At 41.0% G+C, this 14,288-nt stretch overlaps 1 long non-coding RNA gene across 7 annotated transcripts in view; it reads left to right on the plus strand.

The window, feature by feature from the left end:
* The first annotated feature begins 4,963 nt into the window (after positions 1 to 4,963).
* The window catches only part of LOC121399952, a 51,349-nt gene continuing 42,024 nt past the window's right edge, over positions 4,964 to 14,288 (plus strand). For 3 of the 7 annotated variants that reach the window (XR_005965367.1, XR_005965368.1, XR_005965372.1), the window contains exon 1: positions 4,965 to 5,297. This is a non-coding gene — a long non-coding RNA (uncharacterized LOC121399952). Of the gene's footprint in view, positions 5,298 to 12,843; positions 13,070 to 14,288 lie in introns of those variants that run through there. The other 4 variants (XR_005965370.1, XR_005965371.1, XR_005965369.1 and 1 more) reach the window with 4 other exon arrangements.

The raw sequence follows: 14,288 nt of genomic DNA on the forward strand, positions 1-14,288 counted from the left end.
AGCATGCCACCCCTAAAATCTTGCTGCCCTAGGCCCTGACCTTTGCGGCCTTGCCACAAATCCAGGCCTGCCCACCATTCTCCCTTTGTTGTGACTGTTGTGGCTCACCAATTCTTACCTCTAACAAAACTTTTATTCATAAAGTGCTCTTGGCTTGAAACGCTTGAAAATGAAGTACAAAGAATATTACAGTTAAAATTCTCTTGAAGGCCATCAATTCAAAAGTCCACACAAGCTCAGATAACCATTAAGTACATGGACGTTTGTCCAATGGAAATTTAGCAGCAAATTAAAGTGTTACTGATACTAATAAAAACTACTCTTAAAAATATTAAGGTACATTAATATGACCTATAGATCATTCTGATAATATTTCTGATAGGTCTGCTTTTGTAAGTAATTGTTAATTGAAGTTCCTAAAAACATATACATAGTTACATAGTCCATCAACTTCAACCCCTCCAAATGAAACCCAGAATCCATACACACACCCCTCCATACCCTCACATAAGTTAAATATACCCATATCTATACTAACTATAGAATTTAGTATCACAATAGCCTTTTTATTCCAGAAAGAAATCATCCATGCCACTCTTAAAAGCATTAACACAATCAGCCATCACAACATCACCCGGCAGGGTATTCCACAATCTCACTGTCCTCACTGTGAAGAACCACCTACTTTACTTCAAATGAAAGTTCTTTTCCTCTAGTCTGAGGGGGTACCCTCTAGTGCGTTGATCCTCTTTATGGGTACAAAGGTCCCCTGCTATTTGTCTATAATGTCCTCTAATATATGTGTAAAGTATAATCATGTCCTCTTGCAATCACCTTTTTTCCAGCGAAAACAACCCCAACCTTGACAGTCTACCATCATAATTTAAATTATCCATCCCTCCAACCAGTTTGCTTGCACGTATCTGCACTCTCTCCTGCTCGTTTATATCCCTCTTAAGGACTGGAGCCCAAAACTGCACTGCATACTCCAGACGAGGCCATTCCAGGGACCTATAAAGAGGCATGATTATGTTTTCATCCCTTGAGTTTATGCTCTTTTTTATGCAAATACAATTTACAGCATAACTAACCTGGATAAAGGAATTCCTATCCAAGAAAGCCAGGGGATATGTTACTGTGTTGTACATTTTAGTTCAGAGACACATGCTGCGATTTGGGGAGATTAGTCACCGGGGACAGAAACGTAACTAGAGGGGGGCGGGCCCTGGTGGGTGACACGCATCCGGGCCCCCCGCCCCCCTCCGTACGCGATTTACAGCCCAAATTTTAGTTCTGCTGGGGGGCCCTGAGGGGGTGCGGGCCCTGGCCCGCTCGCACCCCCTGCTCCCCTGCACCCCCTGCTCCCACTGGCCGGGTCTAATCTCCTCTTCTTCAGGGTGACTAATCTCCCCAAACTGCTTCCCCGCCTTCCCGCACACAACGGGAAGGCAGGGCGACTTAGGAAGACAAAGCGCTCTGAGTGACAACTCGCTCGCGATTTTCATTCTAGTCGACAGGAAGGCAGAGGAGGCAGTTCGGGGAGATTAGTCGCCCCCGAAGAAGAGGAGATTTGTTGCCGGGCGACTAATCTCCCCAAATCGTAGCATGTTTCTCTGCCCAAATAGTTATCTGAGCTTGTGTGCACTTTTCAATTGAAGGTATCCAAGAGTATTTAAACTGTCGTGTGCATTTTTTGTGAATAACTTCTGGGCAGTGTCATTCTGTGGCTACTAAAGCAAATAAAGTTCTGTCTTGCATAAAAAAGGGCATTAACTCAAGGGATGAAAACATAATTATGCCTCTTTATAGGTCCCTGGTTAGGCCTCATCTGGAGTATGCAGTGCAGTTTTGAACAGTCCTAAAGAGGGATATAAATGAGCTGGAGAGAGTGCAGAGACGTGCAACTAAATTGGTTAGAGGGATGGAAGACTTAAATTATGAGGGTAGACTGTCAAGGTTGGTGTTGTTTTCTCTGGAAAAAAGGCGCTTGCGATGAGACATGATTACACTTTACAAGTACATTAGAGGACATTATAGACAAATAGCAGGCGACCTTTTTACCCATAAAGTGGATCACCGTACCAGAGGCCACCCATTTAGACTAGAAGTAAAGAACTTTCATTTGAAGCAAGGGGGTTCCTCACAGTCAGGACAGTGATGTTGTGATGGCTGATTCAGTTAATGCCTTTAAGAATCGTGCACTACAAAGAGCAATTTTGCAGATGCAAATCCCTATGTTTTTCTTCACACAATGGCCCAAATTCCAGTGCAATTGCAGACCCACTAAGCTATGGATTGTTATTGTTTATGGCACACGGCACTAATAACGTCCATTCACTTAGAGCAGGACTGTCCAACTGAAGACCCACAGACCAGATGTGGCCTTCTAAAGGATTTTTATGGCCCCCAATTTGCTCTAGGGCTCCAGTTCATTGCATGACATCATCATTTTAATATAATCTGACCCTCGAACATGGTTTATGAGAATTAATCAGGCAACTACATGTAATAAGTTAGACAGCACTGAATTGACAGCAATTCACTTAAATACCTGCAGGGGCCTCATTTATGAGTGCTAGTGGAATGCACTTCTTTGTACACAAAACCGAGCCTTGTCCTCTCTAGCAACTTGAAACTATTTGAGGGGAGGGCAAATGCACATGTCAATAATGCTGTGATGAATAGCATACAACATACCTCCCAACATTATGGAAGTAAAAAGAGGGACAACATTTTTTTTCCCACATGTAGCGCAGACCCCCTAATTACCATGTTTGTTTTACAAAATTTGGCAGGTTATGAAAGTTTGAAAATATTTCTCCTTATCTAAACTGTGTTTTTGTGTCTCAAAATTGTTACAAAGTATCTTATTTGCACCTGTTAGCTGTTCTGTGCTCTCTGCTAAAAGCCAATTAAGTGAGAAACTTTGTTTCTTTTTCTGGCTGTTCAGTGCAGAGAAAAGAGGGACTTTCCAGTACGAATGAGGGACTGCGGGTTGAGCTGTCAAAAGAGGGACTGTCCCTCCGAAAAAGGGACAGTTGGGAGGAATGATACAAGTGCATGTATTGCTGCAAGGGAACCTCTTCAACTACTGCCAATAATTCTGGGAAAAATTATGTATAGTGGAGAAAAAAGTTGATTTCTATTAAAATCAGTAACATGGGGTTGCATCTGAAATTATTACTTCTAGTTTTCTAACATGCAGCTCTATTAGTACCACTTCTCTCTTAGTGCCATCTCTTGTATAGGCTCTAGAAAATATATCATAGACTTATCTGTAAAATCTTAAAAAATCAGGTTTCAGGATGGGAAACCAAGAAAGCAAATAAGATACAGCTAGAAGGCTGAGGACAAGTAGCCAATTTAATTATATTTCATGGCGCCAGTGCACACACAAAAAAATGGAATTCTGTGTATCCCACACAAGAAAATATTGGACCCCCCACAAAAAAAATTAATAATTCATTCATATTACTAATAGGAAATGATTTGCACTAATACAATATGACACATACTATTAAAAGTGTTCTGTGGTCATAAATTACATTCTGCACTAATTAATATTCTGAAGAGCCATGGAATGCACTGCCCTATATTACTGTGTGCCCTCAGTAAACCATGTTCTCCTGCAGTGCAAGTCAGTGATGTGCATGGATAAGTAATGTTCTGCACTCATTCCAAAGGTTCTGCAGTTATTAATTAGATTCCAAAGTTACATATGAACTAACAATGACCAATGTGTGCCAAAAGGAAATAATGTGCATCATTAAAATATGCCCTGGTGTATGCCCTGGTGTAAGTGTATGCTAATCCTTGAGGAAACTGATTTATTCCAGTTATGAAAATTAGACGGATATATCCCATTTTTTGTGTCAATATTGTGTATGCTGATTAATTTTTCCTCAATCATTCTCTTATTTGGTCTCCTTTAAGGTAAGAGGATTTATTGTCACAAAGGGATTATGATGACAGGTGAAAGAGTTAGGTCAGGTTTCAAAATGCAGGGGTTGATTATCTAGTGGGAGAGAAACATCTTTTCAACTTAAAAATAAGGGATGTACCTGTAATAATTGTAAACCATGCTCTGCACTGTATGGATTACACTGTACTATATGGCATGCTCTGCATTATTAATATAAGCTAAATGTTCACCAGTGCCACCAGTGAGCTCTTGTAGTATAGATGCCCATCATAGGAAAATAGCAGTCCCTATTTTAGAATGTATTGACAAACCAAAACTGTATTTTATCTTCTTCTACTTTTACATGTATTTACATTTTACACATATGCACACACACAGTTTATTTTTTTTATTTATCAATTCAGTACAGTTATAGGCTCTGTTATCTGGAATTATTGGAACCTGGGGTTTTCAAGATAAGGTATCTGTCAGTAATTTTGTAAAATCATTTGATCATTAAATAAGCCCCATAGGATTGTTTTGCCACCAATATGGATTTGTGCAGCTTAGTTAGGACCAAACACAAGATACTGTTTAATTAATTTCAAAGTTAATGGAATTATTTGCTTATAATTAGGGTTGCCACCTTTTATAAAATTTTTTACCGGCTGCTGGAGGCAAGGCAGCAAAAGGGGCGGCGTGACATCAAAAGGGGCGGGCGTGATGTCAAAAGGGCGGGCCACGCGACGGAGACCCGCGGACGCTAGAAGAGGCAAAAAAAAGGTAAGTTGCAGGGGATTGGGGGCAGGCCGAGGGCTCCTTTTGATTGTATTACAAATTTACCGGCAGCTACATTGCCGGTAAATTTGTAATACCGGCCCAGGCCTTGGCAGGTATTTTACCGGCTAGGCCGGTAAAATACCGGCCGGGTGGCAACCCTACTTATAATTGAGTCCAATGGTGATTGCCTTCACATAATTCTGAGCTTTCCGGATAATGGTTTTACGTATCAGGTATCCCATACCTGTATAATATCAAGGTATTGACCAGGCCCGGACTGACAATGTGCCAATACGGGCAATTGCCCGAGGGGCCGCTCTGTTTCTTATTAAGTGGGCCGCTCTGTCCGGGAGTCAACTGCCCGTGCAAGTCCCCTTCCCTCGCCCTTTTCCCTGACTGTGTGAGCAGTAAAACAGACCTCTCTGCAGCCGCGCTGTCTCCTGTTGTATTTCTCCTAATAATCCGCTCTCTGCTGGCAAGTCTGCAGGCTGCAGACAGCAGACATGATCAGTGGATTGCAGAGTGAGCATCAATTAGAAACGGTCTGCTGTTTGCAGCCTGCCAGCAGAGAGCTGATTACTAGGAGAAGTACAACAAGAGACAGCACAGCAGAAAGGTCTGTTTCACTGCATTACACAGTCACTGAAAAGTCAAAGGATAATGTTTTATTTTATGCCACGAATGTCACATTTGATGCCATTATATTACATAATTTACCTAGCTTTATATCACATGTAAACAAGCAAAATATCAAACTCACTGTCAATAAGTTCATGTTTAAAAGCAGTTTTATTCCATGGTGATGAAAAGGGAAGATTGATTTCAGGAACAGACTCAATTAGTTAGCTTGAATCAGCAATCAGATGGAAAAATGTCACACATTGCAGTTCCAACAATTTGCACGTTAGGAATAGTATAAGCACTGGGTATTTGCCAGCCTAAAAGAGAATAGGACTGCATGCTGTGCAAGGATCTTATTGACTGACATGCTGCATGATCTGTCATATTCATCCAACTGAATGGTCAAAATGCACAATATACAAGCATAAACGTTTTAGAAAGTTTTAACCCTTTACCTGCCAGCCATTTTGTCCTAGATGCGAACATCTACTGCCAAGCAGTTTTTAGATATTTTGCACTCTTTCACTTTAAGGGCCTTTCCTGGGGCGGTCTTTTAGTTTACCCAGCAAAACAATATATTGTTTTTTTCAGGACAACCTGAACTTTCAAAATATGCAGGAATTTTGGTGTAATTCTACTTCTGTAAAAAAATATTGGCTTCTAAGTGTCCAATAAAATGAAAAAAATCATGTTTCACAAAGAACAATCACATATATCAGAAACATCATTTACTTTATGTATGAGAACACAGCCTATTTGGAAAGGTCTATGTCTCCTGAACGCGGCAATACCAAATATATATAGTTTTATGGAGATTTCTCACTTGTATAGATCAAAATCTAAAAGCAGTACACAACCAAATTTCCAAAGCTCCGCTCCCCAAACGGCATACTTCTGCTTTCAAGGCCAAACATTCCACTAACAGTAGGTTTACCCTAGAAAACTACCCATTATTAGAAAGAACAGATTCTGGTGAATCAAAAATGGGTAAATATATCGTTGTACTCCAAACTACCAAGTTGCAATTGTTTCCTAAAGTTATAATGTTTTATAGAAATTGGTGAATTTTTTGAAAAATTACCTCAAAGCTTCCAATCTACAGAATCATATCTCCCACAAATCATTAGGTATCAATGTAAAACACCCCAAATATGAAAGCCTGGGGTCCGCTGAACAATTTGATGCCCAATATATATAGGTGTACCCAAACATGTGGCATATAGGGGCCCTAAAATATAGACACCTCATTTGAGCTATCAGTTCTGTAATTCCAGATACTGCAAAATCAACACATTTGCATCGTTTTGGGGGGGTAAAAGTAGAAAAAAGTAAGTTCACCCCAGAAAACCGTATATTTTCGGAAAGTACACATTCCCACGAATCTAAATTGGGTATGCATGTCTTTGTACTACAAAGTACCAAGCTGCAAATCATTCCTAAATGTGGTGATTTCGGTGACATTTCCAAAAATCACCTCAAAATTTCTACCCTGCAGCATCGTATTACCCACATACTTTTAGGTATCAAGAGAAATCACCCCAAATATGAAAGCCTAGGCTCCTCCGAACACTTTGATGCCCAATATGTATAGGTGTACTCAAGCACGTGGCATACAGGGGCCCCAAAAGGAAGACCCCCATATGGTCTGTCATTTCAGGTACAGCAAAATCAACACATTTACATCGTTTTGGGGGGGGTCAAAAGTAGAAAAAAGTAAGTTCACCCCAGAAATCCATATATTTTCGGAAAGTAAACATTCCCACGAATCTAAATTGGGTATGCATGTCTTTGTACTCCACAATAACAAGCAGCAAACCATTCCTAAATATGGTGATTTTGGCGACATTTCCAAAAATCACCTCAAATTTCTACCCTGCAGCATCGTATTGCCCACATACTTTTAGGTATCAAGAGAAATCACCCCAAATATGAAAGCCTAGGGTCCTCTGAAACAGTTTGATGCCCAATATGTATAGGTGTACCCACGCACGTTGCATATAGGGGCCCCAAAAGGAAGACCCCCATATGGTCTGTCATTTCAGACACTGCAAAATCAAGACATTTACATCGTTTTGGGGGGGTAAAAGTAGAAACGGGTAAGTTCACCCCAGAAAACCATATATTTCGGGAAAGTACACATTCCCACGAATCTAAATTGGGTATGAATGTCTTTGTACTCCAAAGTACCAAGCCGCAAACCATTCCTAAATTTTGGTGATTTTGGCGACATTTCCAAAAATCACCTCAAATTTCTACCCTTGCAGCATCGTATTACCACATACTTTTAGGTATCAAGATAAATCGCCCCAAATATGAAAGCCTAGGTTCCTCTGAACAGTTTGATGCCCAATATGTATAGGTGTACCCAAGCACGTGGCATATAGGGGCCCCGAAAGGAAGACACCCATATGGTCTGTCATTTCAGATACTGCAAAATCAAGACATTTACATCGTTTTGGGGGGGTCAAAAGTAGAAAAAAATAAGTTCACCCCAGAAAACCATATATTTTCCGAAAGTACACATTCCAACGAATCTAAATTGGGTATGCATGTCTTTGTACTCCAAAGTACCAAGCCGCAAACCATTCCTAAATTTGGTGATTTTGGCGACATTTCCAAAACCACCTCAAAATATCTACCCTGCAGCATCGTATTGCCCGCATACTTTTAGGTATCAAGAGAATCACCCCAAATATGAAAGCCTAGGGTCCCCTGAACAGTTTGATGCCCAATATGTATAGGTGTACCCACGCACGTGGCATATAGGGGCCCCAAAAGGAAGACCCCCATATGGTCTGTCATTTCAGATACTGCAAAATCAAGACATTTACATCGTTTTGGGGGGGGCAAAAGTAGAAAAGGGTAAGTTCACCCCAGAAAACCATATATTTTCTGAAAGTACACATTCCCACGAATCTAAATTGGGTATGCATGTCTTTGTACTCCAAAGTACCAAGCCGCAAACCATTCCTAAATTTGGTGATTTTGGCGACATTTCCAAAAACCACCTCAAAATATCTACCCTGCAGCATCGTATTGCCCGCATACTTTTAGGTATCAAGAGAAATCACCCCAAATATGAAAGCCTAGGGTCCCCTGAACAGTTTGATGCCCAATATGTATAGGTGTACCCACGCACGTGGCATATAGGGGCCCCAAAAGGAAGACCCCCATATGGTCTGTCATTTCAGATACTGCAAAATCAAGACATTTACATCGTTTTGGGGGGGCAAAAGTAGAAAAGGGTAAGTTCACCCCAGAAAACCATATATTTTCCGAAAGTACACATTCCCACGAATCTAAATTGGGTATGCATGTCTTTGTACTCCAAAGTACCAAGCCGCAAACCATTCCTAAATTTGGTGATTTTGGCGACATTTCCAAAAACCACCTCAAAATATCTACCCTGCAGCATCGTATTGCCCGCATACTTTTAGGTATCAAGAGAAATCACCCCAAATATGAAAGCCTAGGGTCCTTTGAACAGTTTGATGCCCAATATGTATAGGTGTACCCACGCACGTGGCATATAGGGGCCCCAAAAGGAAGACCCCCATATGGTCTGTCATTTCAGATACTGCAAAATCAAGACATTTACATCGTTTTGGGGGGGGGCAAAGTAGAAAAGGGTAAGTTCACCCCAGAAAACCATATATTTTCGGAAAGTACACATTCCCACGAATCTAAATTGGGTATGCATGTCTTTGTACTCCAAAGTACCAAAGCCGAAAACCATTCCTAAATTTGGTGATTTTGGCGACATTTCCAAAAACCACCTCAAAATATCTACCCTGCAGCATCGTATTGCCCACATACTTTTAGGTATCACAAGAAATCACCCCAAATATGAAAGCCTAGGGTCCTCTGAACAGTTTGATGCCCAATATGTATAGGTGTACCCACGCACGTGGCATATAGGGGCCCCAAGAGGAAGACCCCATATGGTCTGTCATTTCAGATACTGCAAAATCAAGACATTACATCGTTTTGGGGGGGGCAAAAGTAGAAAGGGTAAGTTCACCCAGAAAACCATATATTTTCGGAAAGTACACATTCCCACGAATCTAAATTGGGTATGCATGTCTTTGTACTCCAAAGTACCAAGCCGCAAACCATTCCTAAATTTGGTGATTTTGGCAACATTTCCAAAAATCACCTCAAAATATCTACCCTGCAGCATCGCATTACCCACATACTTTTAGGTATCAAGAGAAATCACCCCAAATATGAAAGCCTAGGGTCCTCTGAACAGTTTGATGTCCAATATGTATAGGTGTACCCAAGCACGTGGCATACAGGGGCCCCAAAAGGAAGACCCCCATATGGTCTGTCATTTCAGGTACTGCAAAATTAACACATTTACATTGTTTTGGGGGGGGGCAAAAGTAGAAAAAGTAAGTTCACCCCAGAAAACCATATATTTTCGGAAAGTACACATTCCCAGGAATCTAAATTGGGTATGCATGTCTTTGTACTCCAAAGTACCAAGCCGCAAACCATTCCTAAATTTGGTATTATGCCGACATTTCCAAAAACCACCTCAAAATTTCTACCCTGCAGCATCGTATTACCCACATACTTTTAGGTATCAAGAGAAATCACCCCAAATATAAAAGCCTAGGGTCCCCTGAACAGTTTGATGCCAAATATGTATAGGTGTACCAAAGCATGTGGCATATAAGGGCCCTAAAATTAAGACCCCCCCCATATGGTTTGTCATTTCAGGTACTGCAAAATCAAGACATTTACATTGTTTTGGGGGGGCAAAAGTAGAAAAGGGTAAGTTCACCCCAGAAAACCATATATTTTCGGAAAGTACACATTCCCACGAATCTAAATTGGGTATGCACGTCTTTGTACTCTGAAGTACCAAGCCGCAAACCATTCCTAAATTTGGTGATTTTGGCGACATTTCCAAAAACCACCTCAAAATATCTACCCTGCAGCATCGTATTGCCCACATACTTTTAGGTATCAAGAGAAATCACCCCAAATATGAAAGCCTAGGGTCCTCTGAACAGTTTCATGCCCAATATGTATAGGTGTACCCACGCACGTGGCATATAGGGGCCCCAAAAAGAAGACCCCCATATGGTCTGTCATTTCAGATACTGCAAAATCAAGACATTTACATTGTTTTGGGGGGGGGCAAAAGTAGAAAAGGGTAAGTTCACCCCAGAAAACCATATATTTTCGGAAAGTACACATTCCCACGAATCTAAATTGGGTATGCATGTCTTTGTACTCCAAAGTACCAAGCCGCAAACCATTCCTAAATTTGGTGATTTTGGCGACATTTCCAAAAACCACCTCAAAATATCTACCCTGCAGCATCGTATTGCCCGCATACTTTTAGGTATCAAGAGAAATCACCCCAAATATGAAAGCCTAGGGTCCTTTGAACAGTTTGATGCCCAATATGTATAGGTGTACCCACGCACGTGGCATATAGGGGCCCCAAAAGGAAGACCCCCATATGGTCTGTCATTTCAGATACTGCAAAATCAAGACATTTACATCGTTTTGGGGGGGGCAAAAGTAGAAAAGGGTAAGTTCACCCCAGAAAACCATATATTTTCGGAAAGTACACATTCCCACGAATCTAAATTGGGTATGCATGTCTTTGTACTCCAACGTACCAAGCTGCAAATCATTCCTAAATGTGGTGATTTCGGTGACATTTCCAAAAATCACCTCAAAATTTCTACCCTGCAGCATCGTATTACCCACATACTTTTAGGTATCAAGAGAAATCACCCCAAATATGAAAGCTTAGGGTCCTCTGAACAGTTTCATGCCCAATATGTATAGGTGTACCCAAGCACGTGGCATATAGGGGCCCCAAAAGAAGACCCCCATATTGTCTGCCATTTCAGATACTGCAAAATCAAGACATTTACATCGTTTTGGGGGGGGCAAAAGTAGAAAAGGGTAAATTCACCCCAGAAAACCATATATTTTCGGAAAGTACACATTCCCACGGAATCTAAATTGGGTATGCATGTCTTTGTTCTACAAAGTACCAAGCTGCAAATCATTCCTAAATGTGGTGATTTGGTGACATTTCCAAAAATCACCTCAAAATTTCTACCCTGCAGCATCGTATTACCCACATACTTTTAGGTATCAAGAGAAATCACCCCAAATATGAAAGCCTAGGGTCCTCTGAACAGTTTGATGCCCAATATGTATAGGTGTACCCAAGCACGTGGCATATAGGGGCCCCAAAAGGAAGACCCCCATTTGGTCTGTCATTTCAGATACTGCAAAATCAAGACATTTACATCGTTTTGGGGGGGCAAAAGTAGAAAAGGGTAAATTCACCCCAGAAAACCATATATTTTCGGAAAGTACACATTCCCACGAATCTAAATTGGGTATGCATGTCTTTGTACTACAAAGTACCAAGCTGCAAATCATTCCTAAATGTGGTGATTTCGGTGACATTTCCAAAAATCACCTCAAAATTTCTACCCTGCAGCATCGTATTACCCACATGCTTTTAGGTATCAAGAGAAATCACCCCAAATATGAAAGCTTAGGGTCCTCTGAACAGTTTGATGCCCAATATGTATAGGTGTACCTAAGCATGTGGCATATAGGGGCCCCAAAAGAAGACCCCCATATGGTCTGTCATTTCAGATACTGCAAAATCAACACATTTATATTGTTTTGAAGGGGGCAAATGTAGATAAAAGTAAGTTCACCCCAGAAAACCATATATTTTCGGAAAGTACACATTCCCAGGAATCTAAATTGGGTATACATGTCCTTGTACTCCAAAGTACCAAGTCGCAAGTCTTTCCTAAATTTGGCGATAATTTACATTTTTGAAAATCGCCTAAAAATATTGCAATTGGCCACATTTATCTCACCCAATTTCTTGCATACAATTGTAAAATAACATAAATATTTATGCCAAGGGACGACTGAACAGTTTGATGCCCAATATGCATAGATACACCAAGGCAGCTGGCATGTGCAGACCCCAAATAAAAATAGTGCATATGAGTTTTCTCCGCTGCCGATTCGCCTTCTGTGAACATAGACCATTGACTTCATATTATGTGCCTCAAGACCCTCCTTACAGCAAAGACCCCCCAAAACCATATGTTTTTGGAAAGTACACATTCTGACGAATCCAACAAAGATAAAGACGTCTTTCCAAACTACCAAACTGCAAAGCTTTTCTAAACTTAGAGGTTTTTACAACATTTCTGAAAATTGCCTAAAAATGCTGCAGTTTGCCGCATTTTTCGCACACAATGTTTTACGTACAAAGAAAAATCACCCTAAATATGGACGTCAGAGGTCTGATGAATAGCTTGATGCCCAATATGCATAGATTTACCCAAGTATGTGGTGTGTACGGACCCCAAATGAAAAACATGCATATGAATTTTCACACTAGCCAACTAAGCTGCTGAAAACAGTACTCCAACTTTGCGTTATGTGTTGACAGTGTGTATATAAGTGTGAAATAAGTGCAAATAAGTGTACATAACTTTCCAAAAAAATTTAAAAAAAAAAAAAAAAAAATCTTTACTAAAATGACTGTGTAACTGTGTACAGATCTATACAATGTAGTGTAGTGTGTATGTAGTGTTTGTGTAGTGTGTAATTTAGCAAATAAAGGCCACTTACCATTGCTGGAGCAGGGGAGAGAGTCTAATCCTCTTTCAGCAGCGTGTGTGCTGAGTCACTGCAGTCAGGAAGTGCGTGGGCGTCGCCAGAGCAGCAGAGAGCAGAAGGAAGACCGAGGAGCTGGTAAGTTGCTTCTTTTTGCGATTTTAGGTCGATCCTGCAACAATCCTGTTGCAGGACCGACATGACAGCCCCCCAGCCTTGTTGCCCAGGGGGCTGTCAGCACTGCTAAGTCTCTGCAGAGGCGGCTAAAGCCGCTGATGCAGAGTACAGCATGTTAAACTGCAAGAACGTACAATGTACGTGCTTGGCAGTTAAAGCCCTTGCCTGCCAGAACGTACAGTGTACGTGCTTGGCAGGCAAAGGGTTAAAAGAGGCACACCGGAAAACAACAAATTGCTATTGTTTACAGTTAAAGGACCAGTCAGGGCCGGTCTTAACCAACTGCGGGGCCCAATTGGGGCAACTTTGGCGGGGCCCCCCAAATTTAAAGAGCCAGTAACATTTTCTAGTAGACTTTATGTATGATGATCCAAATTACAGAAAGATCTGTTATCTAGAAAACCACAAGTCCCAAGCCTTCTGAATATTTTAGTAGGGAGAGATGGTGCCTATAGTAACAGTGGGATAATAGTCTCTGTGAAGGTATAGTAGGGAGAGATGGTGCCTATAGTAACAGTGGGATAATAGTCTCTGGGAAGGTATAGTAGGGAGAGATGGTGCCTATAGTAACAGTGGATAATAGTCTCTGGGAAGGGAGTGTGACTGTGGTATAGCAGGTATAGTAGGGAGAGATGGTGCCCATAGTAACAGTGGATAATAGTCTCTGGGAAGGGAGTGTGACTGTGGGATAGCAGGTATAGTAGGGAGAGATGGTGCCTATAGTAACAGTGGATAATAGTCTCTGGGAAGGGAGTGTGACTGTGGGATAGCAGGTATAGTAGGGAGAGATGGTGTCTATAGTAACAGTGGATAATAGTCTCTGGGAAGGGAGTGTGACTGTGGGATAGCAGGTATAGTAGGGAGAGATGGTGACTCCTTGTCAATAAATGGCAAATCAACAAAATGATTAATAAGGACACATTAGATTTGTGTGGTGCCAGTAAAAAATATGTTACTGTACTATAATGTAATAATAATAGTTAGTTAATGACTGTAATATTTTACATTAAGTACAGTTAAGTGAGAAAGGCAGCTCTTTATGCACATAATTTTTGCAGTTTTACCCCAATATATGTGTGAATGAGTACAAAACCATTGTGTGTTTACATGTGGGCTGCTTTGATTTTTTTTGCCCGGGCTGCTTTTTACTCCCAGTCCGGCCCTGGTATTGACCATATAT

Source organism: Xenopus laevis, chromosome 2L (genome assembly GCF_017654675.1).
Source record: "Xenopus laevis strain J_2021 chromosome 2L, Xenopus_laevis_v10.1, whole genome shotgun sequence".
NCBI lineage: Eukaryota > Metazoa > Chordata > Amphibia > Anura > Pipidae > Xenopus > Xenopus laevis.